This window comes from Phyllostomus hastatus, unplaced genomic scaffold (genome assembly GCF_019186645.2).
Source record: "Phyllostomus hastatus isolate PE091 unplaced genomic scaffold, TTU_PhHast_1.1 phas_contig_80, whole genome shotgun sequence".
NCBI lineage: Eukaryota > Metazoa > Chordata > Mammalia > Chiroptera > Phyllostomidae > Phyllostomus > Phyllostomus hastatus.
This window is the reverse complement of record NW_025333960.1, coordinates 5,094,712-5,119,828: the sequence shown is the minus strand read 5'-3', so window position 1 is coordinate 5,119,828 and position 25,117 is coordinate 5,094,712. Positions and strand designations below refer to the sequence as shown.

The window sequence follows — 25,117 nt, the reverse complement described above, 5'->3', positions numbered from 1 at the left end:
CCCTTCTGGCTTGTTCTTAGAGTTAACAGAGGGGAATGGCTAGCAGAGCCCAGCAATGAATCTGATGGCTGATTTTGAGAGCTGGCTAAAGAACTGAGCACCCTCTTGTTTGAAATACGCTTGTCTTAGTCTCTGGTGTAGTTTTATTGACAACCTTCTTTAAGTAAGACACCTTTGGGTACTTGGTCTCCCTACCTCTGAGGGGGCCTGTCAAGTAAAGCGGCTGAAGCAGTATGGTTGGTCTCAGAGTTGGCCTTCAATGGGGTCTGTCAGTGAACCAGGAACCTTATACACATCTGGAAAGCTTAGAGGCAGAATTCCATTGCATGTATTGAAATTGGTTATATATTTACATAGAGGATCTTGCTTCTGAGGTCTGAACTCCAAACTGTCTACCAGCATAGTGGGCATCTCCACTGTTCAGTGGGCATCTTTGGATCCCCCCATACCTATCCCTGCACTGTCCCTTTGTTTCCCCCCACCTGACCCTTCCCCTTCACCCTTGCTTCCCTCACTGTCCTATCTCAGTAACAGCATTCCTGTCTGCCCAGTGGTTCAGGCCACATATCTTGGAGCTCTCCTTGACTCTTTGTTTTCATAGTCCATCTCAGAACAAATCCTGTTTGTTCTGTATTCAAAGTCTGCCCTGTATCTGGTCACTTGTCATATCACTGCCACTAGTAGCTCAGTGTGACCCTTCCCCGGGCTCATGGTGGAGTCTCCTGATTGGCTACTCTCCTCCCACTCCATAGTTAGTCTCAGCCCAGCCACTCTAGTGATTGCACAGCTTCTCTCCCGGGCAGAGTAGATTGGTATTCCCCCACATCTCCAGGGAAGTGGTGCCTCACCTTTCTACTCCTTTCTATAGGGCCTTTGTAGCTGCTCTGCTGGACTCCCACCTCCCACTAGGGGGCACACATCTGTCCCCTCTCTTCATTCAGGTCTCAGTTATCTCTCCAAGGGAGGCCATTCCAGACTATGGGCCCTGCCCAAACCCTATCCTGGTTTTCTCTGGCTATTCACAAGTGCTGGTTGTTGTCTGTCCCACTGAAAAGTAAGTGCAGGAGGCAGGTGTGTAGCCCAGAGACCATAGCTGCATGACAGAGTGCCAGCAGCACTGGGGTCTATAGCCTGTGGAGGATGGTGGGCAGAGTGGGAAGTGCAGGGCTTGAGGCTCCAGGCTTAAGGTGAGCCATCTTGCTCTTCTTCCCTCTTGAAGCCTGGGCAGGGCAGGTGTGGGTGCTGGGTATCTCACCTTAGTCACCTGACCTGTGGTCAGGTCAGACTGTAGTGCAAATGGAACATCCCCCAGAAAAGGCTCAAGTGCAGCCATAGAAGTAAAAGGGATGAGCAGAAGTCAGGCACATCTCAGTGACATCAATTCCATTATACCTCCACCTACTCACTTACATTAACATTTTATTTATTTTTTCCCCCCAAAGTAAACTACCTACTAGGAGCCAGAAGAAGCAATTGTTTTCCAGACCAACTCTTGCCATCCATCTCTCCTCCCTAAATTTAACTTACTGGCTAAATAAATCATCTATAAATTAGATATTATTTACATGTTTCAAACAAATTTATCAAACTGTAAAAGATCAGGTTTGTTGATTTTATTAAAATCATTATAGGATGTTTTCTTTTTAGATAAGCTTTCTCTGTTATAGTCTTGGTTCTCTTAAGCTGTTTTCTTTTGTTCTTGGGATCAGGAAAAGTTCAAAGTAAAGAAAATTATGGTCTGTGAATCTTTTTCTCTATCTTTTCACAGAAGACAGCTTGACACTTACCTGGAAGTATGACTCATCTTCTAGACATCAGACTGCTTTTATTCTATGTATTAGATAAGTCTTGTTGAGTTTCATTTTGTTGCCTTGGATTTAAAGAATCACAAGGATTAAGTTCCCCCCAGGACAGGGGGAAAAAACCTGAATAAGACAGATTCCAAATTGTGGTGAGTAAGACAGTAATTTATTTTAATGCTTTTCAGCCTACATATGATAGATCTTTACAACCTAGCCTTGCCTGCAGATGAGAAGGTCAGCCTTGGATGGGTCAAGGTATTCTCTTTGCAGAGTTTTCTTCAGCCTCCCATTCAGAGGACGCATTTGCAGTCCTTTCCTGACCAGTGATGGCACACACCCACTCCAGGTTGAGTGGGGTTTCTCAAGGGCTGAGCACTAGTCTTTGTCTCCATTAGCAATCTCTGGTTTGAATGACACAGGCACCACACACACCTCCACCTAGAAAACAGACTGGGAGAATTGTACCAAGCCATTAAAAATAGATGTCTCCAGTGTAGCACTATGGGTGATGTACAAAATCCTATCTTTCCGTCTTTTCCATATTTCCTACAATGATTATTTTTAAAAACTGCAAGAACACTCCCAGTTTTTGATTTCCTTAGGGTGTGGAATAAAAAGTCAGTTTCTGAAAAATTGTGGAAAACAATTTGATGTGTGTCTTTTTAAGCATTTTGGAAGCATGGATGAAGTTGCTATGGGGATGGTAAGGTTTACTCTCTACAGAGAGTGGTTCCATCTGGCACCACATGCTCCTTGAGCAGAACTGGGCAGTCCTATGCACAGCACAATTTCTCATTAGATGTGGAAACAATTACTCATAGAATCTCAATTTCATCTTTTTTCCTCTTAAATCACCAGTTAGCTTTGATCTAGTAGCAGGAATACACGTCTAAACTGCATTCCACAGCCTCTGAGTGCTCTGTGCCTGTCGTCACCTGTGGGACTTGGTGTGTCACCTACAGTTGAAGGGTTTCTGTCTTGATTGGTGGAGTGTAGATACTTCCGAAACAGGATGCACAGTGTTGTATTTTTATCACACTTGGAGTTAATTTTCTTTTGCAGATATGATGACATATCTTTCAGAGGCATTGTTTTTATTTTCCTTGGCTTTGCCTCTTGAATTCGTGGTCTCCTTCCCTTCATGCACTTGCTTAGTGCTAGTATGGTCCCATCTCAATCAGAGATAAGGTTATAACATTCTGTGCTGGGGTCATGGTGGGGACATAATACATGCAAATAAAGTTCAACGTTACATTTCATCGAGAATGAATAAAGTGATAAGAAAAGCAGTAGGCTTTTTCTTTGTTTGGGTATCTTTGGTCATCACTGGAGGTTTGCAGGGCTAATGTAGTGGTAAAGAGGCTGGCTTGGGGATTCCTGGCAGCCAGCTGGTTGGAATCGGGTAGCATTCTCAGAACCCTGGTGGGGCACTGGACTACAGGGACCCCCATGTTGCTGCTGCTTTTGCTCTCATTTTGTAAGGGTGGTCTTAGGCCAGTCTGAGTTTGGTTTCCCTCATCTGGAAAATAGGGGTGGCAACACTTGCCTTCTCTTTGGATTATTGTGAGAAATGGAGGAGCACTTGGAGGAGGACCAAGTTCTTATAAGATGCATTGCCCCCATGTCCTGAGCCCTGGTCACTGGGTGTCCTGCCCACTGTCTCTGTTTATCTGGTGGCATATGGCTTCATGAAGCCACTGTGGATGGCCTGTTAGCACCTACAGTTTCTAGTTTAGATGGCTGATACAAAGGAAGGTTACTATGATTGATGGGCTCCTGGACAATGACCAGTTGGGATGCCAATTTGTTTCCTTGGAGACAAGGGAGATAATTTCACTCAGCCTCAGGGTCAAGTGGAACTAGGGTGATTCTGCTTCACGGAAAAAACCATTGGAAGACATTCAGGAAGTATAGATTCTTGTTCCCAGCTCAGGCCCCAAGTACCATTGTCTGCTGAGCAACTCAGAATCCATTTTTTCCAGTGGACACTATTGCTTGACTGCCCTGGACCAGACATTGTGGTCATTCAGAGAGTTGCTGGCCAGTTAAGAGAAAAGGTTGAAGAAGAGAGATGTGCTCATAGATAGCCCACTAACCTGGGTTCCAATCTCTGCTGAAATGGGCACCAAAATGTTCTGGAGAAACTAAATAAGATGAAGACTGGGGTGGTGCCAGCACATAACAGGTGCTACGGGACTTCTCCTGTGTTTGGAACATGAGGCTCTCAGACTACTCTGCAAAGGCCAGTGTGGATGCGTCCTGCCTACAACCCAAGGCCTCCGCTCCCACCCCAGCAGACCTCATGTGGCAGTTCCCTCACAGAGTGTGAGCATAAAGATTGCTGCTTGTAACTGATGGTTGGACAGAACATTTGTGTCCAGACCCAGCTTGCCGGTGGGGGGCCTAATTGGAGGGGAAAGGATGCTGGAAATGTCAATGCTGCTAATCCAATGAGATTAGCCTACTGAGCTTCAGGATTGGAGAAGACAAAGGGTATTGAAGGGAGCATTTAGAAGTTTAAACAGACTCAGTTCTCCCTTTTCACCTACCTCTTGTGTAAGGATTTCAATAGCTCCTAAATGAGCTGGCATAAAAGGCAATAGTGTCCTTTTAAATTCTAATTAGCTTGTGAATTAGCTAGTATGAATTTTTATTAGTTAGGATGAATTACAGGTATTAATGATTGTACAGTCTTAGAGAAAATGGAAGTAGTAGTTACCCAAAGAGGTTTTTGGCCTGCTGGCCTACCATCCACCAAGGAACTTTAAATAATCTCAGAAAGGCTGTGCTTTCTTTTCATTCTTTACTCTTTAAATCCTGGACTGGAGCAGTGTGGAATGGGGACAAGATGTGGGCATCTCACTGTTCTTAATGGCCCTGTGAGGAGAGAAACTGTCCACTCTGCCTTGCAGCTGCTACTAGAGGAGGCTGTGGGTGTAGCTTTCCCTCTCAGGGCTGGCTGTGAGTGGTTCTGGAGCTGCACTGTGTATGTTTGCAGCAGGTGACACTGCAGTCCCTTCCCAGCTTCTGTTTGACCACTGAAATTCATAAGCATGTCAATATTTTTTGGCTTTGCTGTGTTTCAGACACCCTTGCACATAGAAACTTATTGCTCAGTAGTTAAATAGGGTAGTGTTTTAATAGACCCAACTCAGACCCATTTCAGTGACAGAGGTCACTGAAATGGGTCATACACATGGTCAGGGTGCTTTGGAAAGAGTCATGGGTTCATTTAGAAACAGAGCACCTGGGATGTCCTAGCATCATGTGGTCCAGCTGGCTGAAAGCTCAGCTCCTCTTGTTTCAGGTGCTGTGAGCTGCAGGCCCAGCTCCCTGCCACCCCCACCCAGACATGCTCATGCCCTTCTCCAGGCCTGCACTCCCTATACTCTTGGCCTTCCTCTGTGTTCTTGGATTGGGAGGCACCACTTCACCTTCCCTCTTCCCATGGAGCTCTCTAAGGACATGTTAGCATCCTGGGTTGGCAGGTCCCCTCTCTCTCCGGTGTTTCCTCAGAGTTTGATTTTAGTGTGCATGTGTATGCTTGCACTTGTGTTTGCATGCATTGCATGTACATGTCATGCCCGACTTCCCCACAGAACATGAACTCTGAACCATTAAGGTTTGTACTGTGTACTTTTATATTCCAAGTGCTCAACATAGGGCCTGCTACATAGTAGGTCTTTGTGACTCTGGGGAGAATGAATAGGTGAGACACAGCAGCCTTGGGGAAGATTGCAGTTTGTGATCTAGTCTCATGTTTCTTGCCTAAAGAATTGGCCCTGCTTTGGCAAACTTGGTCCCCTACTTCTTTATATGTGTCCTGTTGGGCATGCCACGTGGCACTGTGCTAGTTTATGAGGACCCAAAGATGTATAACATTCAACACTAGCCATATAGTTTTTCCTGTGTGATTTCTTATCATTATCTATGTATGCACAGGTTCAGCTAGAATATTGTTCAGGGGCAACCTCACATAGGCTCTTCAGCAATTCTAACATTCAGTATCACTTTGAAAAAAAAAGTTAATACTTTGTGAACTGAGATGTGGCAGAGTTCTCTCCTAGAGAGAGAGATAACCTTGGTTAAATCAACTTCAGTGTGGTTGGACTATGTGTGTGTCTGAGGGACAAACACTAGGATCAGAGGAAGCAGTAGTGGTGAATTCACTCCCCGAGGCCTCCTCACCAAAAGGCTGTATTTGTGGGCCTCATAGCTTCTTTTTTTTGTTATTCTTTTTTTTACTGATTATGCTATTACAGTTGTCCCATTTTCCCCCCTTCACTCCCCTCCACCCTGTACACGCCCTCCCACCCACATTCCCCCCTTCAGTTCATGTCCATGGGTCATACATATAAGTTCTTTGGCTTCTACATTCCCTATACTATTCTTACCATCCCCCTTCCTATTTTCTACCTACCACCTATGCTCCTTATTCTCTGTGCCTTTTCCCCCCCTCTCTTCCCCCTACTCCCTGTTGATAGCCCTCCATGTGATCTCCATTTCTATGGTTCTGTTCCTGTTCTATTTGTTTGCTTAGTTTGCTTTTGTTTTTGTTTTAGGTGTGGTTGTTAATGATTGTGAGTTTGCTATTATTTTACTGTTCATATTTTTATCTTCTTTTTCTTAGGTAAATCCCTTTAACATTTCATATAATAAGGGCTTGGTGATGATGAACTCCTTTAACTTGGCCTTATCTGAGAAGTAATTTATCTGCCCTTCCATTCTAAATGAAAGTTTTGCTGGATAGAGTAATCTGGGATGTAAGTCCTTGTCTTTCATGACTTGGAATACTTCTTTCCAGCTCTTTCTTGCCTGTAAGTCTCTTTTGAGAAATCAGCTGGCAGTCTTATGGGAACTCCTTTGTAGGTAACTGTCTCCTTTTTTCTTGCTGCTTCTAGGATTCTCTCCTTCATTTTTACCTTGGCTAATGTAATTATGATGTGTCTTGGTGTGTTCCTCCTTGGGTCCAACTTCTTTGGGACTCTCTGAGCTTCTTGGACTTCCTGAAAGTTTATTTTCTTTGCCAGATTGGGGAAGTTCTCCTTTACTATTTGTTCAAGTAACTTTTCCGCTTGTTGCTCTTCCTCTTCTCCTTCTGGTACCACAACAATTTGGATATTGGAACGTTTAAAGATGTTCTGGAGGTTCCTAAGCCTCTCCTCATTTTTTTAAATTCTTATTTCTTCATTTTTTTCTGGTTGAATATTTCTTTCTTACTTCTGGTCCACACTGTTGATTAGAGTCCCAGTTTGCTTCCCATTACTATTGGTTGCCTGTACATTTTCCTTTATTTCACTTAGTGTAGCCTTCATTTTTTCATCTAATTTGTGACCAAATTCAACCAATTCTGTGAGCATCCTGATTACCAGTGTTTTGAACTGTGCGTCTGATAGGTCGACTATGTCTTTATTGCCTAGTTGTGTTTTTTTCTGGAGCTTTGATCTGTTCTTTCATTAGAGCCATTTTTTTTTTTTTGTCTTGATGTGCCTGTTATGCAGTGAGGGGCAGAGCCTTAGGTGTTCACCAGGGCAGGGCAACCCGCTTCACTGTGCTCTGATGCTGTATGTTGGAAAAGGGTCTGAGAGGGAAGAATGGTGCTTGCTCCACTCTCTGCTGGATTTCAGTAACTTCCCCAACTTCCCACAAGCAAATTGGGCACTTCTGGTGCTGATTCCGGGTGGGTGGTGTGGGCCTCATAGCTTCTTAGGCTGATTGACCAATTGGATGATGTAGGGGTGGCCCTCCAAATGTTGGTGTCCCTGCTGAAGTGGTGCTGCAGAGTGCTCTTTCTTCAGTAGCAAAATGCTACTCCTCCACCACCGCCCTCCTGTTCACCTTATGATGGAGTCTTCTGGAGGCTGGTTTCATGTGGCATTATTAAGGACAACCTACATCAAAACTCTTCTTGATGGATGTTGAGGTTTTAAAGACAACTACCCCGTTGTCTGATGTGTCTTTGTATTTTACTATAATTAAAAAGAAATGTTGCAGAGTTCATGTCACAGAGCCTCTCATGTGCCACAGAGGTCAGAGTAGCTTGGATTTCTGGACTTAATACATTGATACCTTCTGCCACTTGCAGGAGACAGGATGACTTGTTATGACATATGGTATGGCTCCTGTTGCCTGTTCCCCTCTGCTGTGGGAATAGGACTCAGGCCCCAGGGTCTATTTCATCATGTTTAAGAGTAGCTTAGACCTGTGTCTCTACCAGAAAATATGTCCCATAGAAGATCTTGGATTCATTCCTTGTGTACCAGTTGCATACTGTTGTTTTCTTTATGCGTGCCCAGCTTTCTTCTAGAAGTGATTTAAAAACAGCTACAAAAATACATATAATGTTAAAAAATAATAAGAGATTAAGGATTTTTAGGAAAAAGAAAATATGAGTTTGAACATACCTTTTTTTTTCATTCTGTATTTTATTACTGAAACACATTGTCCTATGCATCCCATCCCATACACAATAAAAAGCTCACCCAGATCCCCCATTCCATCCCCTTTTCCCCAGGCAGTCCTGCACAAGTGCTCTAGAATTCACTTCCCACTGGACATTTTGGAGTGTGTCCATTGGATAGCCAAGTGGAAACCACCTGGGGGCCTTGGTGGAGAAAAGTGGGGGGTGCTTGAGGAAACCCCAGGAGGAGCTTATCTGATGGCCTTGGCCACTTGCTCATGGGCCAGCTCGATCTCATCATCATCTGGACAGGTGGAAGTGAGCTCTTCCTGCATATAGGCATTATGCAAGTACTGATGCACCCTGCAGAGCACTTCAGGGATGGAGAATCCACGGTACTTCTTACACACTGCCTGTACTATGTAGAGCTTTGGTAACAGGTTACAGTCAGCCAGAGTGAGCTCATTTCCATCCAAAAACTTCCTCTGAGAGATGCCCTCATTCTCAGCACTGGTCTTATCCACTTCTGGGAGGAAGGGTATCAAGTAATTGTCTAAAACTTTCAGGGATTTCAGGAGCTCCTTCTCCAGATTATCATTGAGTGCTGGGTTTGAATTCTTGATGTAGGCAGAAAATTTGGCAAATATGTCCAGGTGAGCTCTTTGATTCAGGGTTCAGAGCTGCCAGCCTGGGGTACCTGGAAAGGGCATAGCTCTGCCTCCAGAAATTCCTCAATCTTGTTGGTGTCTGTGTGCACTTCGGTTCAATACAGCAGAAATGGGAGCTGTCCCTCTGGGCACAGCTTCTGCAGCATCGCGGTTTGCCTTTTGGTGTCAGCGGCAGTGACATTGAAAGTGACTCTCTTGAGCCAGACTATCATGAATGGTCTCTGGGAGAATCTTTGCCCCATCATTGCCAATCTTCCAAAAAAATTTGAGCTGTGGTTGTTCTTCAGTCATGGTTGCAATGGGATGAACATAGTTTTATTACCAAAGTACTTCAGACATACTTACTTACTAGAATCCCTTATTTACAAGTGTCCAGGGATGGCCATTGAAACAGTTTTGTTTAGAATTTGAGTATTTGAAGTTTTATGTAAGAGAAGTAAATTTTAAGTCACCCTAATGCCAGTTTACATTTCTTTTACAGGTAAGCTGTTAAGGTTTTAAGATGTGCTCTAAAGAGGTCATTTAGTTTCTAATGGTGTTTTAGTTCAGGGCTGGAGCTGTGTTTAGGTGATTAGTGACATCTTAGTATGGTAGGGCAGGCAAGATCTTTGCAGACTTTATTCAGATGCAGAAAAACTACCTTCAAGCACTTACGCATTATTTTCACTAAGAAATGGATTTTTCAGAGTAGTAATACAAGGATTGATAATATTTTACTTTTTAAAATATGATAATCTCAAATACTTTGTAGTTTATTTAGTATTTTAAAAAAGAAATAAGAACTAAATGCAAAAGATGTGGTATTTTTATCTAATAAAAATAATTTTCAAGTAGTTTATTCTAATCTCCTCTGATCATTTTCTTTGGCCTTCCTCTTAGCTCTGACCCCACTTGTCCCAACTTAATTTCAACTGTTAAACAGTTAGAGTCCCTGTTAGCTCCAAATTATCACTGCCACCTTGTTTAGTCATCTCAATTATCAGGAGCAGCAGTTGTTGGCAGCTTCTTTGCCTTCTCTCCATTATGCTGGGAGTATCTCATCTGCTTGTCTGGGAGGCTTAGTTAGCTCTCCTGGTGTGTGCCCTCTGACTTTGTACCTTTGTTTCCACAGTTCTCATTTCTGCATTCCCTATTTGAGTGTCTCTGAGCTGTCTTTCAAGCTGGAAGCCCTTGCAGGGGTGTAAAACCTGTGGCCCGCAGGCCGCATGCATCCAGGATGGCTGTGAATGAGGCCCAAAACAAAATTGTAAATTTACTTAAAATATCATGAGGTTTTTTTGTGATTACATGTCACAATGTATTTAATGTATGGCCCAAGACAACTTTTCTTATTTTAGTGTGGCCCAGAGATGCCAAAACGTTGGACACCCCTGCTTAGCTTCTTTGTGTCTGACTCCAGCTGCTCTTAATTCTCTAAGCAGGCCATGTTTTATTTGAGAGTATTTTACAACTCAACTATCTAAAAGGGTCAGGCCACCTTGCCGTGGGCCTGTGTGATGTGGAGCTGTCCCTGGCCTCTGCCACTTCTGAATCTTAACCTTGGGCACTTACTGACTTCTATATAGTGTACCTAAGACTGTCTCTCAAACTGTGAGGAGGGAAAATGAGACGAGGTAGTACTTGAAACTTTATATTAGCATCCATCCATCCATCCATCTGCCAACCCACCTACCCACCCATCCATTCATCTGCCTCACCAACTCCAACCACCTGTCACTGATTAGATTTAATTGCCAAGCATAAATTATATTAATGGTATGGTAAATGTCCCCAGTTTTCTGTATTAACTGTGTCTTTCTTTTTGTTATTATAAGTACTAATTAATCTTTGAGATCTTTAAAAATTATTTATTGATCCATATGGAGTGTACTGTGGTTAATATAATTAGTTTTACACCTGTAAATGTTGACATCAAAAGCTTAGGTCTCTCACGTCTTCTCTGACACACTATACACACACACTCACACTCATTCAGAAATGTGTGTGTGCACACATGAGCCCAGCAAGTTTTATGTTGGAATGTTCCTCTGTAAAGTTTGAACTTCTAGCAGAGCTTATGAATGGACCCTATGGTTGGGATTTACTATCTTCATGGGCATGTGAGAGCACTCATTTTAATGTTAATTTTAATAAATATTTAGAAAGTGTGTATCATATGTCTCATTAGCAGTTTTTTTTCTCTCCAAAATGATCTTTATTTTTTTAACATATTTTATTGATTATGCTATTACAATTGTCCCATTTCCCCCTTCTCTCCCCTCCACCCTGTACCCCCTCTCCCACCCACATTCCCCCCCTTTAGTTCATGACCATGTGTCATACTTATGAGTTCTTTAGCTTCTACATTTCCCGTACTATTCTTGCCCTCCCCCTATCTATTTTCAACCTACATTCTATGCTACTTATTCTCTATACCTTTTCCCCCTCTCTCCTCCTCCCAGCCCCCTGTTGCTAACCCTACATGTGACCCCGATTTCTGTGGTTCTGTTCCTGTTCTAGTTGTTTACTTAGTTTCTTTTGGTTTTGCTTTAGGTGTGGTTGTTAATAATTGTGAGTTTGCTGTCCATTTACTATACATGGTTTTTCTTTATCTTCTTTTCTTAGATAAGTCCCTTTAGCATTTCATAAAATAAGGGCTTGGTGATGATGAACTCCTTTAACTTGGCCTTATCTGAGAAGCACTTTATCTTCCCTTCCATTCTAAATGAGAGCTTTGCTGGATAGAGCAATCTGGGATGTAGGTCCTTGTCTTTCATGACTTGGAATATTTCTTTCCAGCCCCTTCTTGCCTGTAAGGTCTCTTTGGAGAAATCACCTGACAGTCTGATGGGAACTCCTTTGGAGGTTACTGTCCCCTTATCTCTTGCTGCTTCTAGGATTCTCTCCTTTGTTTTTACCTTGGCTAATGTAATTATGATGTGCCTTGGTGTGTTTCTTCTTGGGTCCAACTTCTTTGGGGCTCTCTGAGCTTCTTGGATTTCTTGGAAGTCTATTTCCTTTGCCAGATTGGGGAAGTTCTCCTTTATTATTTGTTCAAACATGTGCTCAATTTGTTGCCTTTCCCCTTCCCCTTCTGGTACCCCTATAATTCGGATGTTGGAATGTTTAAAGATGTCCTGGATGTTCTTAAGCTTCTCCTCGTTTTTTTGAATTCTTATTTCATCATGCTTTCCTGCTTGGTTGATTCTATCTTCCTTCTGGTCCACTGTATTGTTTCGAGACCCAGTTTCCTTCCCTTCACTATTGGCTCTTCTCTGTGTATCTTCCTGCATCTCTTTTATGGTCACCTGCATCTTTTCATCTAATTTGCGCCCAAAATCAACCAATTCTGTGAGCTTTCTGATCACCAGTGTTTTGAACTGTGCATCTGATAGACTGTTTATTTCTTGGTCGCTCAAAAGGATGAGTCCTGGGGGACTGATCTGTTCTGTTGGAAACATGTCTCTCCCTGTCTCTCCTTTTTTTTTTTGGTCTGGTCGCTCTTGTTATGGTGGGGGGTGGAGCCTTAGGTGTTCACCAGGGCTGGGCACCCCAGTAGCTAGATTGTGACGTTATATGTGGTGGCGGGGGCGGGAGGGGGGACGGTAGGGAACGATGGTGGTAGTTCCGTTCTCCTGGGATCTCAGTCCCTTCTCTGGGATCCTGGGCTGTGAGCTCTGCCCTGGTTCACAATCACCGCCTCACTGAGTCTGCCAGCTGCAGCTTGCATACTCAGGGACCACCGCTGCGTTCTTGTGCGCTGGATGGCTTTCGGGCCGATTTCGCACCAAGTTTTCCCCGACCTCCGCGCGCCGCCGACGTGCGCCGCCAACCTGCGCCCACCCGGCTCGTCGTCTCCTACCAGTCTGGATGTACAGGTCTACTTCAACTTCTTGGCTGTCCGACTTCCATTCAGATAAATCCTCTGTCAGTTCTGGGTGTTATTATCTGTAAATTATTGTTGTTCTAATCTTGGTTGTGCGAGGAGGTACGGTGTGTCCACCTATTCCTCCATCTTGCCGGAAGTCCCCTCATTAGCAGTTTTGATAGGCACTTTGTAAGAAACAAGTGAAAGTGTGTGAATTAACTGTCCTGTGGACCTTATCACTTTTGGTGGCATTACTTCTTATGCACATGAGATTCTTGGAGAGGACTACCATCTCTCTGAGTTTAGTGGACATTTGGTGGAGGTGATGGGTTAAGTAGTGAGTGCCATAAGAGGAAAATCTTGAGAAATGATTTTGAAGGCAAAGAGTATGCATGAAGCATGTATGCAGGAGTGTCTCTGACTTTTGGGGATCACGTGACCTGGTACTTGAAAGAGTACCATAGCTGTCATCCAGCCAGTCCTGAACCCTAGGAAGGGCTGACTAATGCTGTGCCCAGAACCATGGGGGGCATGCTTAATACTACCCTGGCCTCACCATCAGTGAATCCTTATGAAATCCTAGGGATGATGGGCAGATTTGAGGTGAGACAGGCAAGTGAGGGGAGAGTTTTTTATTCATACATTAGATATAAGTGATGTCAATTTTGGGGGCTGGTTGAAGTTTTTGCTGAGTTTATTCTACCTGAAAATACTGCTACTCCTAATTAGTATTCATATAAGATTTGCCAAATGCTTACTATACAGATATTATTATCATCCAAATGTCTTTCCAAATGTGGAAACTAAGTCTCAGAGAAGTGAAGTCACATGTCCAAGTCACAGGGCAGGAAGGCGTTAGCTCTGTCCCTCAAGCCCACATCTTGGACCATGGCTGCTCAATGTCTTGCTATGGCCTACATGTTCTTAAGGAATGTGGACAGCAAAGCTTCTCTTAGGAGGATGACAGCAGACAGGATGATGGTTTCTGTTTCAAGAGGGGCCAAGAGAAACTGTTTCCTAGATGGCAGCTCCTGACTTTCTATTGGGGGTTATGGAGCAAAGGCCCATATAGTTCTGCTCAGATGCAAGTGGGCCTGTTCTTTACCTCCCTTCCTCTCTGGCTTCTGCATCTGCTTGCCTGTGGCCTGGTGGGAGGACTGAGGGACAGGGTATGCAGAGTGCTGAGCATTATGTCCAGCATGTACTGGGGCTCAGGGCTCAGAACCCTGTTGTTGTCAATTCCTCTCTTCTACAGAGTGAGTCTGTGCCTGCAATTATAGGACAGGCACTGACAGATGTATAAGTAGATGCTCAAGAGCAAATTAAAAATGCATTGTTAAAAATGGATTCAATGTGTGAACAAAGATTGGCATGGAGGTTGGGTCTCTGTATTTTTAGAGGCTAATTAAAGTACATGAACAATGATAAATTCATATAACCCATATTGTCTAAAGTCATCATAAAACATTCACTAAAGAGCTAATGTCATAGGATGCTGTGCTGGCAGCCCAAACAGGTCCAGGTGGTCTGTGGCTATTACTGCCCTCAAGCTCCACCTATTTTTGCTCATGTTGAGATCAGACTGTGCCCACTGGTCTCGGCCCTGAGGACCTCAGCTGCCTGGCACCTGGTGATGTGCATTCGGTGTGTTTCTGCAGCCCTGAGTTTGGGACAGGTGTGGAGTTCTCCTATGCCTTTTCTAGAATGCTGACAGAAATCTGTGGTCAGGTTTCTGTAAAGAGCTTCATTGGTGAAGAAGAGAGGGAGAGCAGTTTAATATTGATGGGTGTTCACACACCGAGGTTATGTGTAATTGCTTCCCTTTAGTTGGCCTCTGCATAATATAAAATGCAGATACTGCAGCATTTACAGGGTGACTGGCCTGATGCTTACTGGCTGAAGCAGGTATTAGAATGGTCCAGGTTCAGTGAAGAAACATGATCCACAGTGATAGAATTCCCCATTTTGTCAGTGTCTTGGAAAATTGGCCTCCAGAGATGAACTGTGGAGTGAGCTGTGTCAGAAGCTATCTTCTCTTATTGCAACATTCAGCCAGTTTATTTAGAGGAATGGGTGGTCTGCATTCTGACATTTTCTTAGTCACACTTACAAGCGAGAACATTTGCACATGATAACCTCAGGATTAAATAGGCTTGCAGGTAGATCACAAATAACTAATAACAAGATTTAAAAACTAAGTTTTGTTTGTGAAAGTCTCTAATGCCTTTTTAACTATAAGCACTTAAATTTTTTTTCCTAACTGCAAATGCATATGTATTCATTGCATACAGGTACAGTGGTAGCATGCTATGGACAACACAGACCAGGGATAAACTCAAGACCTTTGAAGGTAATTAGAAACACATCCATTCTCACCGATAGTCTTTTTTAAAAAATTTAATTTATTGTATTTTTTCCATTACCATTTAGTCCCCTTATGCCCCCTTTCCCCCAGCAATCCCCACATTGTCCGTGTCCATGAGTCCTTTTTCTTTTTTGCTTAATCACTATACCCCTACCTACTACACCCTACCCCTCCACTACTAGCTGTCATCTGCTCTCCATCTATGAGTCTGTCTCTGTTTTGCTTGTTAATTCAGTTTGTTCATTAGATTCCACATATGAGTGAAATCATATGGTATTTGTCTTTCTCTGACTGGCTTATTTCACTTAGCATAATGTTCTCCATGTCCATCCATACGGTTGAAAGGGTTAACTTTTCTTTTTTTTTTTTATGGCTGAGTAGAATTCCATTGTGTAAATGTCCCATAGTTGTTTTATCCACTCATCTATTGTGGACACTTAGGCTTCTTCCACATCTTGGTGATTATAAATAATGTTGCAATGAACATAGGGGTGCTTATGTTCTTTTAAATTAGTGTTTTGGGTTCCTTCAGATATATTCCCAGAAGTGGGATTGCTGGGTCAAAAGTCAGATCCATTTTTAATTTTTTGAGGTATCTCCATATTGCTTTCCACAGTGGCTGCACAAGTTTGCATTCCCACCAACAGTGCAAAAGGGTTCCTCTTTCTCCACATCTTTGCCAGCACTTGTTTATTGATTTATTGATGATAGACAGTCTGACAGGTGTTAGATGGTATCTCATTGTGGTTTTAATTTGCATTTTTCCTATGGCTAGTGGCATTGATTTCTCTGATGATTAGTGATGTTGAGCATTTTTTCATATGTTGAGCATTTTTTCTATTGGTCATCAGTATGTCCTCTTTGGAGAAGTGTCTATTCAGGTCCTTTACCCATTCTTGCATTGGGTTTTTTTTTTCTTTTTGGTGTTGAGTTTTGTAAGTACTTTATGAATTAAAGGAAACAAAAGAAAAAATAAACAAATGGGACTTCACCAAACTAGAAAGTTTTTGCACAGCAAAAGAAATCATCAACAAAGTAAAAAGGCAACCCACAGAATGGGAGAACATATTTGCTGATACATCTGATAAGGGGTTAATATCCAACAATCACCGACAACCTTTTATTTATTTATTTTTGTATTTATTTATTTATTTTCATTTGGTACATCTTTCTTTTTTTGTATATATGTATGTATGCATTTATTTATTTATGTTCTACTGATAGTCTTTTAAATTCCATCCTGGCTAGATTTTCAGGAGCCAGGAGATAGTAGTTACTGTGAGTTATGTTTTCAGACTGCAGGATTTTAAAATCTATGCCTCTCTTTTCACTAAGCTACTACTTTTTAAAAAGTTTTTTTTCATTATTTTGAAATAATTGTAGATTTATAGAAGAGTTACAAGATAGTGCAGAGTTCCCATGAGGCCTTCATCCAATATCCCCTAATGCAGGCATACCTTATTTTACTGTGCTTTGCTTTATCAAAATGTACAGACGTTGCATGTTTACAAATTGAAGGCAAGACCCTTCAGTTGTAAAATGATTAGAACTTTCTTTATTGTGATGCAGACACTGGCCCTCATTGTCTGCATCATTATGGATGAAATGAGACATTCACACCAACGAGCGAGTCTGGTGGAGGAAAAGGGACAGCATGGCTTCTCTCTCAAGGGGAGCAAAAGCCGTGGCCTCTGCTATGACAGGCCTTTATTGAGTTTCTCTGCCCATTACATGATGGTCCTCATTTTGCCCAGGTTTGCTTTAGGTGGTTACCTTTTACAGAAAACAAAGGAGCCAGTGCTGCTAATCACATCAGAGAAGAGGGATATTTGCAAATGAAAAGGCAAAAGTAGTTGAACTGGTTATACTCATCCTTGGAAAGTTTAGCATGGATTTTAGGAAGTTACTTCGCAGTAAATGTCCTCAATTCAGGGTGAGGGAGTTTTAGCAAAAAGCAAGACTCATCAAGGCCTAGGTATATTGCAGGCCTGATTCCCCATAGGAGAACCTATCCATGGGCATGGGTCCTGTGCATCTCCCAGTGGGAGCTGGGCCCACGCCACACAGAACGGTCTTTTACATTATTGCAACACTCACTTTATTGAGGTGGTCTGGAACTGAACCTGAAATATCTCCTAGCTGTACCTGTATTAACATCTTACTCAACCACAGTACAATTAATCACTTTAACATTGTGATAATTTGATCACATGTCAAAACTGACTAAAACCACAGACTTGATTTGGATTTCACCAGTTTTCTATTAATGCATTTTTTTCTGTTCCTGGATCCAATCCAATGCCAAATAGCATTTAGCCACTACTCTTTTTTAATTTTTAAACAATTTTATTTTTAACCTTTTATTACAATAAAATCTCAGACTTTATAAAAGTGGAGAACAGTATAGTGAATCCCATTCTCAATAGTGATCAACATGCCTAATCTCACTTGTCCCCAATAATTGTAATTTGCTATTGAATAGGCTGGCCTTGAACGAGTGATCATGACCTTCACCAGTACCCTTCACACGTTTGTATATGAGGACTGCTGAGTTTGTACCTGGTTGTGTGTTTGTTGTCATGTGGTCCTTTCCTAATGCTCTGGAGTTGCTACTAAAAGTACCTTTAAATGAGAATTAGATTTGATGTTTTCCCTGATGTCTGCCTGAGTTTCCAAGAAAAATGTTCCAAGTACAAGGGATTTACAATAGGATCCTTTGGCATATGCAATCACTCCGGAGCCTTTCTTGATCACTTCTAGTTATGTCTATTATTCAATGTTACCCAGTGGTTCAGAAAACCTCTCTAATTCCAAATAATTTTATTTGCTTGAGAATATGTGATTGTAAGAGCCAGACTAAAGCACAGAGTCTAAAGCACAGGAGAACAACTGCCTTACTTTCACATTCTACATTCCCTAGGTGCCCAGAATCCTTATGTCACTCTTGGATGACAAAATGTTGAAGAATTCCCCCTTACTCCAAATGTACAATTTTTCTTGGTAGAGTTATCTTTCTTTTTCTATTTATTTGCCGGTGTCTATCCTATTCATTACCCCAATTAAGCATTATCTGGTAATAGTGTATTGAATGAATTATTGAACTACCAGCTTACTAATAAGTAAGTTTATGGGTTTAACTGCTAAAATACTCACACCAAAGTGTTAATAGCTATTAATATTTTAACTGTTGACCTCTTGGGGTTATGTACATTTTAAGAAGTGGCATTATTGAAGAACAATTGTATAACCCAAATGTGGAAAGTCTGATACTTTTCTTACTGGTCTTTAAAACAAGTTAGTGGCTTATATGAAAACTCAACCCTGGTGACTAAACAGGCAAATTGAAAAAACTGTTTTGTTTGTAGTTCCACAGGAATGGTTGTTTGAAGGGGATTTGGATCTTTTTTTTTTTTTTTTTTTAAGATTTTATTTATTTATTTTTAGAGAGGGAAGGGAGGGAGGGAGAGAGAGAGAGAGGAAGAGAGAGAGAGAGAAGGAGAGAGAGAGAGAGAAACATCAATGTACGGTTGCTGGGGGTTATGGCCTGCAACCCAGGAATGTACCCTGGCTGGGAATCGAACCTGGGACTCTTTGGTTCCCAGCCCACGCTCAATCCACTGAGCTACGCCAGCCAGGGCTGGGGATTTGGATCTTACAGTGAGAAAAAAATAGGTGTTGGAATGTCTCCTTGTATTGGAATAATTCTGCTTGCTGTAAATGAAGTTTTTAATGAAAAATTGACATAATTGCTGAAGCTCAAATGCAAATACATATTCATTTCTTCAATAGTTATTTACTGTGCACAGTCTGCCAGGTGCTAGGGAGCCAGGGGAAGGCCATGGCCTTGTGTCTAACCAGGTGACTGGCCTCAGGTTGACTTTGATACACACATGATATACTTCCAGTAATCATTGCTAATATTATTACAATTACAAATAGAAACCCAAGACTGATGACAGGGTTGGCACTGCAGTTATTCCATTGGAACTTGGTGGGCCCCTAGAGCAGTGTTAGACGCTGGGATTGCTGTAGATGTGGGTGATAAGGTTCGACCTCTGTACTTAGTCATCTTAAGAATTAGGAATTACAGGTAAATATTGATGCATTTTTTGTGTACCTGTCACATAAAAATGTGGCATTGTATCTCTGTGGTGTCACATGGTGTCTTCATATGAATCCATTAGTCTACACTTAACAGAGTAGAATCTCAGAGATGACTGTGATGCATGTGGCAAATATCTGGATTATAAAAAGTGTGAAGATTATTGAAAAATTTGGAGGAGTGGGTGTGGGAAACTAAGATGCCACTGGCTGATCTTACAAGTAAGGCTTATGTGAAATGTTTAAAAACAGCCTCCTGTGCCATCTCTGTTCACATCCACAGTCATGTCTGCACAAGGATATCTGAATCTGGACCTTCTGCAGAGAGGCAGTGCTTGTTCCAATGCTAGTATACAGGGTGGGACAAAAGTAGGTTTACAGTTGTTCATATGGAAAATAATACAATAATTAATAATATGAGAATAAACTCTGTTTTACATATTCACAACTATAAACTTACTCTTGCCCTACCCTGTAGTATCCCTATAGTCTTGTTAGGCTTTTCTTCTGTTTATTTTGTCTTGGCATTTTGCTAGTTTTCCAAACCACTGCCCATACCATAAGGCCTCAGGGAACAGATAGCATGAGACAAATGCATGTTGGTGTGGCAGCCAGGGCAGCCAGAGGTCTAGGGTCCAGGCCTGCTGACTTCTGGCACACTGCCTCCCCAGTGCCTGCTCCCAAGTCTGAGTGATCTCTGGGCTCTCTGGCCAGCCTGGTCTCTGGATGAGGGGTCCAGACTTCTGCCACAGGAGCAAAAAGGAATGAGAAGTTTCAGGTATTTGCATCTGCTGAGGATACAGGAGAGTTGCGGTGCTTGGCAAACAGATAGCAGAAGCCTGAGCCTCCAAGTGACCAGAGGCAGTCGTGAGGGAATCCTATGTTTCTGTATGATTAGACTGTTTACTGAATGTGTCATTGACTCCATTTCTTTTTTCCTCCACTCCCTCCCCTGATTCCACCCAGCCCCCTTGGTTTTGTCCATGTGTCCTTTATAGTTGTTCCTGAATTTCTTTATAGAGATGTAATATAAATCTAGGAAGATTAATATTTTAAAAATCCTTTTTTACTTCACCCCTGATTTGATTCACCCCAGGAATTTCTAATCCTGCAGGGTAAACTAGCATTAGGATGGTTAATAAATCTTTCTTATGATGTATTTAATAGGAGCAGGCAAGGTTCCTTTTGGGACTGATTATGACACATGGTGCTAATGGGGGTTGATTTGTAATGGGAGGCACGGTGTCTATTATCTTGTAAATTCTGCAAAAAAATAAAAAGGGAGAGGGACAGAGACAGAGAAGGAAGGAATGTAGTCAATGAAAACAGAGAAACCTGGAGTTCAGAATAGTTTTTCGCTATCCTCTTAAAGGCTTAACAATCAGAATCCGTCATATTTTTATTAGTTTTTTTTTTTTTTCATAGAAATGGACACGGGGCTCTTGATTGGGCACAGGGCTGTACTTAGCCCTTTACACTTAGGTGTCACTGCCCATGATCTGATGATCTCCCTCACCTGCTCACTCACCAGCTCAGGAGCTGATTATAAATTGGAGAGAATGTAGTGAGTAAGTAGTCCTGTGAATAAATGTAGACTTGCCCCTGGAGAGAGCCCCCAAGGCAAGCGTGCATGTGAAAGAGGTTCCTTGCTTCCCTGGCAGGCGTGAGCTCACTGGGGGCAGGTTCTCACTATGCAGGCAGCGGAACAGCCTGGGAAGGGAGTGTGTGGGGGGAGCAAGGGGTCCCACAGGCTAGTTAAAGGTTTTCTCTTTTGAGACTCTGTGGGATCTTGCAGGCTTTGGGAAATCATTGGAATGTTTCACACAGTGGAATGATAAGCTATGTTTCCTCTTGACCCCACAGATGAGGAAGTCTGCGTTGAGGCTGCTCAGCTGATCTGGGGCATAGCAGGATCTAAAATTCCAGCTGAAGTGATTGCTGTAACAGATAACATCCAGTATTGTCCTCCATTATGGCTGTGCTAGAACTAAATGTGGTCCTGGTTTGAACTAGAGTGAACCTCACCAAACAAAATGACCACAAGTTAACAAGCATAAAAAAAAACCCCACAAAAACAAAACATTTAAAAGAACAAGAACTCACTTTAGTTTAAAAAGGCCCACTGTTAACAAAAAGTAAGGTTCCTTGTGTAGGGGCCAGGTAAGGTCATATTAGTCAGGTGTTATTTAAGCAGGGATCCAGGGTAGTGACCCATGTGGATATTGGGAAGATTTCTAGGCAGAGGGAATTTTGTGCAAAGGCATTGAGTCAAGAGCTTGTCTGGAGTGTTTAAGGTCATGTGGCTGGAGAGAAGCAAGGGGAAAAGAGAGGGACAGGCCAGGTATGTGTGTGCATGTGTGAGTGCATGTAGGGGTTGTGAAAGGGACCACTTTGGTCCCTTTCAAAAGGCTTGGAGCAGAGCAGTGCCTTGGCTTAGGTTTTATAACTGTGGTTAAGTGAAGTGAAGTGGGGTAATACTAGAGGAGGCTGTTGCAGTATTGAGTCCTTAGAGATGATGGTTCTCAGGCCAGGGTGGTCTTAGTGGAGAGAATGAATCAGGACCTGGAAGGTGGAGCTGTAAGGATTTTCTGAGAGATGAGGAAGACAAGGGTGCACCAGAGTTTTTGCCTGAGCAACTGGAATTGTATTTCATCAGGACGGGGGGAGGGGAAGATTAGGGAAGGAGAAGTTTTCATCATTGTTTTTTATTGTGAGAAGACAATTTATTAGTAGTAGTATTAGTAGTGAAACAGTGTACAGCCAAGAGGGGGTCCCCAAATAGGGATTTGGAATGGGGTCCAGAACTCAAGGTGTCCAGGAAATATTAGGATGTCTTCACCCCTTCCCCCGACAGGTGTGAGTTGGGGGAAGGGACACATAGAGCAGGAACATGCAGAGCTATTTTGTACAGCAACAGCTTTGCAGCTAACCTCTGGCATGGTCATTTAACATATCTGTAACCTTTAACTGGTTTCATAGATATGTTAAATAGCTGTGGCCATGCTTTGAGCCAGGGGGATGGAAGTGACTTCCACCCAAGATATAACTGGGGGGAAGCTCCCCCTAGTTACAGTGCCTGCATGAGAGCTTGGAGAAGATTGGCTCCATGACATGGAGCCACACCTGCCCAGAGTCATGATGGCAGCCCAGTAAACTTGGAATAATACAGGAATGCTGGCAGGTTTAACTGATTGTAGGAGGAGTCAGAAATGGGGGTACAGAGGAAGATTGGCATGGGGATTTAAACCCAGACACAGCAGCCATTGAGGAGGAGAACCATGTGGCTTTGCCAGAGTGGGGACCCCCGCAGCTAGAAGAGGACCACACAGCTTTGGGGTGATCCCTTTGGCCACATGGCCTAGAAAGCAGAAGAGACTTTGCCTGGAAGAAGGGTGAAAGGACTCTTGCCAGTAGGCCATGAGAAGGTGCCATATGACTTTGGATTAACTGGGGTGCAAAGCTGGAGATCCTGACAGTGACACAGCTGATGGGGCCAGGAGCCTGAATCTACTTCTTTTCCTGAGATACAGTACCCCAAATTAGGGCAGAGGGAGAAGGAAGGACTATGTGCGTCTGTGGGTATCTTAAAGGACATTGATATTTTAATGAAGGCATTGGGTCACTACTTTAAGTCTTTATAGCTTTAAATAAACAATTCTTTTCACAAATCCCTGGCATTGAGAGACCTATTTCCTCTGGCTTCGGACAAGTGAACCTAGTGGGGATCCTTTTGGTAATAGTATATTGTACCCCTACTTGGCCCTGTTCTGTAATAGTAGTATTAGTGTTAGTATTTTGGCAGACTTTTATTATTACTCTTTGTTGTCATCATGTTTGTGCCTAACCTTTGTGCTTTCTAACCTTTTAGAAAACAGCTTACCACTTATTTAGGACATTATGAGTGTTAATCATTGACTGGGAATCAAATGAAGTTTCTTTGCAAGAAAGATTAAATTTAAAGTATTTGATTTCTCAGGGGAAAGGATACTGTGTATACATATGGTTTTAATGCTATATTATTCTATCAGAAATTACAACAGTGATTATGTTGACAGGACTCAAATCCATCAACTGCCCTGAATGTGGTGGTAGGAAGTTTGGATGAATGTAAATCTGTTTCCTTCTACTAAAAACATCCTCCTATATTTGAGGTGGGTCTTCTCTACACCTACAAGAACTCGAGAACAATAACACCTACGCCTACAAGAACTCGAGAACAATAACAAAGACAGCCCAGAGCAAGTAGAAAGAAGGAAATAACCAAGATCAGAGCAGAGTTAAATGACATAGAGACTAAAAGCACAATTCTAAGGATCAATGAATCCAGGAGCTTGTTCTTTGAAAAGATAAATGAAATTGACAAGCCTTTAAGCAGGCTCATGAAGAAAAAAAGAGAGAGGACCCAAATAAACACAATCAGAAATGAAAGAGGAGAAATTACAACTGATACCACAGAAATACAAAGGATTGTAAGAAATTACTATGAAGAACTGTATGCCAAGAAATTTCAAAACCTAGATGAAATGGGAAAATTTCTAGAAAAATATAATCTTCCAAAAACTCAATGAAGAAGAAGCAGAAAGCCTGAACAGACCAATAACACCTGATGAAATTGAAGCAGGAATCAAAAAACTCCCGACACACAAAACCCCTGGACTAGATGGTTTCACAAGAGAATGCTACAAAGCATTCAAGGAAGAGCTAACCCCTATCCTTCACAGACTATTCCAAAAAATCCAAAATGACGGAAGACTCCAAAACTCTTTTTATGAAGCCAGCATCATCCTAATCCCAAAACCAGATAAAGACACAACAAAGAAAGAAAACTTCAGGCCAATATCGCTGTTGAACATAAACCCTAAAATCCTCAACAACATATTGGCAAACCATATCCAACAATACATTAAACAGATCATACACAATGACCAAGTGGGATTCATCCCAGGGATGCAAGGATGGCACAATATTTGGAAATCAGTAAATGTAATACATCACATAAACAAAAGCAAAGACATAAATCACATGATCATATCAATGGATGTAGAAAAAGCATTTGATAAGGTACAGCACCCATTCATGATAAAAACACTCAGGAAAGTGGGAATAGAGGGAGCACTCCTCAACATAATAAAGGCCATATATGAGAGACCTACAGCCAACATCATACTCAGTGGGCAAAAACTAAAATCTTTTCCACTAAGATTAGGAAAAAAACAAGGTTGTCCACTTTCACTTCTATTCAATATAGAATTGGAAGTTTTAGCCACAGCAATCAGACAATAAAAGGAAATAAAAGGCATCCAAATCAGAAAGGAGGAAACAAAACTGTCACTGTTTGCAGATTACATGATAGTGTACATAGAAAATTCTATAGACTCCACCAAAAAATTGCTTGACCTAATAAATGGATTTGGCAAAACAGTGGGATACAAAGTCAATACTCAGAAATAAAAGGCATTTTTTATACCAACAATGAAACAGAAGAAGCAGAAATCAAGAAAAAAAATCCCATTCTATATAGCAAAAATAAAAATAAAATACCGAGGAATAAACCTAACCAAGGACATAAAAGACATGTGTGCAGAAAACTACACAACACTGAAGAAAGAAATCAAGGAAGACACAAACAAATGGAAACATATACTGTGTTCATGGACTGGAAGAATTAACATCATCAAAATGTCTATACGACCCAAAGCAATTTACAGATTCAAAGCAATATCTATTTAATTACCAATGGCATATTTTACAGACATAGAACAAACACTTCCACTTCAAAAATTTATATGGAGCCATAAATGAGCCCTAATAGCTGCTGCAATTTTGAGAAAGAAGAGTGAAGTAGGAGGGATCACAATACCTGATACCACACTCTATTACAAGGCCACTGTAATCAAAACAGCCTGGTACTGGCATAAAAACAGGCATATGGAC

General features: G+C 42.0%; 1 protein-coding gene and 1 pseudogene across 3 annotated transcripts in view; one reads left to right on the top strand and one right to left on the bottom strand.

Moving 5' to 3' along the window:
• Positions 1 to 25,117, top strand: part of LDLRAD4 (low density lipoprotein receptor class A domain containing 4) — a 597,995-nt gene that overhangs the window by 14,152 nt on the left and 558,726 nt on the right. The gene's annotated exons all lie outside the window — the stretch shown is intronic.
• Positions 8,454 to 9,161, bottom strand: LOC123826270 (annotated as a pseudogene).